Source organism: Carlito syrichta, unplaced genomic scaffold, assembly GCF_000164805.1.
Source record: "Carlito syrichta isolate Samal-C Ts95f unplaced genomic scaffold, Tarsius_syrichta-2.0.1 Scaffold303528, whole genome shotgun sequence".
Classification (NCBI taxonomy): domain Eukaryota; kingdom Metazoa; phylum Chordata; class Mammalia; order Primates; family Tarsiidae; genus Carlito; species Carlito syrichta.
In genome coordinates, this window is record NW_007247624.1 from 13,330 (window position 1) to 17,772 (window position 4,443).

The window sequence follows — 4,443 nt, forward strand, 5'->3', positions numbered from 1 at the left end:
CCTTAGATAATAATAATAATAAAGTACCTTGTCTCTCCTGCTTATGGAATCAATTTCAGCCAAAGGTAGGGAGACTGGAAAAATCAGTAATGAGGCAATGACTGACAGATGAATAGAGGAAAAAAATAGACAAATCCATGAGATATATGGGATTTACTGGGCAATCATGTGTTCAAGAAGGAAGGTAGGTCTCACACAGTGTGTATGATACATAATTTTTGGCAGGCAGTGACAAAACCTGAATGTTAGTTCAGGACATGAAAGGCACTGTCATTCACATTATCACTTTTTCTTTTACCTTGATGACTCATCCACAACTCTGGGTATTAAAAAAGAAAAATCATGTCTTTCACTTTTTTCCCCATAATATAATTTGATATGGCATGACGTTTCTCAAGTTCTTGAACTTCTCAAGACAAAGAAGTGGAGTGGAAGAGGGGACTGAGGGTGACAATATTTCTGATGACATATTTTTCAAAGGGTATTTTTATACAAAACTCTCCCATCCATCTAATCTACAATCAGCATACAAAGCAAATAAACTATTTGATATAAAAATGTTCTTGCTATCTTACTTTTATAATTATTAAAAATTTTCAAAACATTTGCCATTTTGTTTGACGTCTTTCTGTGATGTATTTTACTAATCATCTTAATCAGCGTATGCAGAGCATAATTTAACATTTCTCCTCTAATTCAGGCTTTTCTAAGACTATCAATTAGCACACTGCAGTAAGAGAGTGATGCCTTAAAGGACTGTTAAGAGGTGGAGGCCTTCTTGCCCTGATCTGCATGGTGCCAGATGGCTGCCTAATTAGTTCCTCTGCTTCATCTCTACTCTACTTCATAGCTATCTCCTTTGCAGAATTTCAGTTAGCAGACCCTATTCATTATTTTTTTCACATTTATCTGACCTGGTGCCTTCAGTAGCCTAAAAGAAAATAAAATCATAACATAGATTACATTTTAAAACTTAATCAGACTGATTAATGCAAAAGTTTATCTTCAGGATCACCCAAGGAGTAAAATGTTATATAAACACGACAGACATTTATGTGTGTGTTTGTGTGTGCTTGGCTCTCCACAACCTTATTAGTGCATTTCAGAAATTACAGGTCATTGATACTAGAATTTAATTTTAGAACCCCGGAACATTAAAGAATATTTATTTTTGTATATCTGTGGGCATACTATTTCAAATAATGTCGGTCAACCAAACCCACAAGAAAGCTATACTCTCTCTATGCATATATTTCAAGACACTGCTCCTGAAATTGTTAAAATCAATTAATTGTATTCATGCCAGTGTTGCACCATGATGTTACCTCCCTGAGTTTTAGTGAAATGGCATATGTGCTAAGTAGCAGGACCTAGTGGAGTAGCAACATTCCCTAGCAACAAAAGCTGTGTAAATCCAGCTCCTTTTTTTTTTTAACATACAAGAACGTCTTTAATTCTCCCCCCTTTTGCAGCATAGTGCTGTGGCAAAAGCAGACTCTAGAGCCATGAACTAGCTGTGTAATTTGGGCAGGCTCTCTTTGCCTCAGTTTTTTTCAACTGTACATCAATATCACTTGCTTTGTAGAGTTTTGTGACAATTTAATAAAGTGCCTAATGCAGTGTCTATGTCACACATATTATGGGTCACAAAAAGGTTGGCTGTGAGTTCCTGCTCCCAAGTCATAGTTACTTTATTGCATTCAGTTCCACATGACTGTAAATTTCACTTTCGCTCTGTGACTTTTCTAGTTCAACTCTTCTTAATATTACAAATTTCTTTCTTTTTTTTTTTTTTTTTTGAGGTGTTTCCCCATCCCCGGACAGATATTTGCGACTGTTAATCCCATCCCCAATCCCCCATAGTTTCCCAGTAGCGTCAGTCATTTTATTACAGTATTACATTGGATGTTCAAGGTCCATTTTATGAGTGAGAACATGTGATACTCGGATCTTTGTTTCTGTGAGAGGTCACTCAGTATTTTAGACTCTAGTTCCATCCAGGTTGCTGCGAAATTCATGATTTTGTTCTCTTTTATGGCTGAGTAGTAGTCCATCGTGTATATGTACCACATTTGTTTAATCCAGTCCTCTTTTGATGGGCAGCATGGTTGTTTCCAGGTTCTTGCTATTGTGAACAATGCTGCGATAAACATATGTGTGCAAGTATCTTTTTTATAGAGTGATTTGAGGTCTTCAGGGTATATTCCCAGTAGGGGGATTGCGGGGTCATATGGAAGGTCGATTTTTAGAGCTTTTAGGAATCACCACACTGCTTTCCACAGAGGTTGCACTAGTTTACACTCCCACCAACAGTGTAGAAGTGTTCCCTTTTCACCACACCCTCTCCAGCAGCTGTTATTTTTTGAGTTGTTGAAAATTGCCATTCAGACTGGAGTTAGGTGGTATCTCAGTGTGGTTTTGATTTGCATCTCCCTGATGATTAGTGAGGTTGAGCATTTCTTCATGTGTTTGTTGGCTGCTTGGATGTCTTCTTTTGTGAAGTGTCTGTTCATATCTTTTGCCCATTTTATAATGGGGTTGTTTGTTTTTTTCTTTTCAGCATGTTTGAGTTCCTTGTAGATCCAGGATGTTAAGCCTTTGCCAGACCTTGAGTTGGCAAATACTTTTTCCCAGTCTGTAGGCTGTCTCCCTGCTCTCTTGATGGTTTCTTTGGCCTTGCAGAAGCCTGTCAGTTTAATAAGATCCCACTTGTCTATCTTCTCTCTTATGACCTGTGGGTTTCGGGTTTTGTTCAGGAATTGGAGGCCAGTTTCGATTCCATGAGGGTATTTGCTTCCTTTTCTAAGGTTCTTATGGTTTGAGGTTTTACATTTAGGTCTCTGATCCATTTGGAGTTAACCTTTGTGCATGGGGATAGATAGGGGTCCTGTTTCAATCTTCTGCATGTGGTCAGCCAGTTTTCCCAGCACCATTTACTGAATAGGTTCTCCTCTCCCCAGTGGTAGGTGGTGGGGGCTTTGTCGAAGATGAGTTGGTTGAGAAACTGAGGTTTTGCTTCTGGGATCTCAATTCTGTTCCATTGATCTATATGCCTTTTCCTGTACCAATACCAAGCTGTTTTGATGACTGTAGCTTTATAGTAAAGTTTGAAGTCTGGAAATGTGATACTACCTGCTTTGTTTTTTTGCTGAGGATTATTCTGGCTATTCTTGGACATTTTTGTTTCCATATGAATTCCTGTGTTGTTTTTTCCAGGTCTGAGAAGAATGTTGCTGGTAATTTGATCACAGACAGCATACTCCTAAATGGACAAAAATTGGAACCAATTCCCCTGAAAACTGGAACTAGACAAGGATGCCCACTCTCACCCCTCCTGTTCAACATAGTATTGGAAGTCCTGGCTAGAGCAGTCAGAGAAGAGGAGGCAATCAGGGGTATCCAAATAGGAAAAGAGGAAGTCAAGTTATCTCTCTTTGCAGATGATATGATTGTGTACCTTGAAAACCCAAGAGAATCTGTCAAAAGCCTCCTTACATTGATAAAGGCCTTTGGTAAAGTCTCAGGATACAAAATAAATGTACAAAAGACAATCGCATTTCTCTACACCAATAATAAACAAACAGAAACCCAAATAAAAAACACAATTCCATTCACAATAGCCACCAAAAAAAATGAAATACCTTGGCATCTTCCTAACCAGAGACGTGAAAGAACTTTACAATAAAAATTACAAAACACTGCTCAAAGAAATCAAAGATGACACAAACAAGTGAAAAAATATCCCATGCTCATGGATTGGAAGAATCAGCATTGTGAAGATGGCCATCTTACCTAAGGCAATCTACAAAGCCAGCTACTTTTGTTGTGAACTTTTCTCTTTAAAAATGGCTAAAGATGAAATAGTGGTATTAATCGCAGTAACTTCATGTACACATGTGCTCAAAAGTACTCTATTATGAACAGCAAACAAAACAACAAGAGGCTTATGATCTCCCAAATGAGTGGCAGCTGAGTTGCTTGATTATCTAGGTGGACTTGCCTGATCTAAGTCTTTGAAAGGTCTTAAGAACACAACTGTTTTACTGATCAAGAAGATATTCTGAGATACTCTCAAACTTTGTTCATTAGTTATTTAAACTACTGTTCAAATGATTATTTCTCTAACTATGAAAATCACTTGGATAAGCTGAGTTAATGCTTACAATAAGCAACTTCTAAATTATTGTTTTTGAAATAGGTATATATATGTAGGTTTTTAGGAAAAACAAAAAGCAAGCAAAAATCTCTATTTTTATTAATTTATTTCTGTCACTACCACTGCTTTCAGTATATCTACTTCTGGAAATACATTCCTCTTCCATTACTACTTTACTCCTATGAAGCACTCTTCAGTTTTAAATATTTATTTTCCTCTAATCTTCAATGTGTTCTAGAGCCAGCAAGTCTTTCTCTTGTAGCAGAGCTTGTAGTTTCATCATTTTA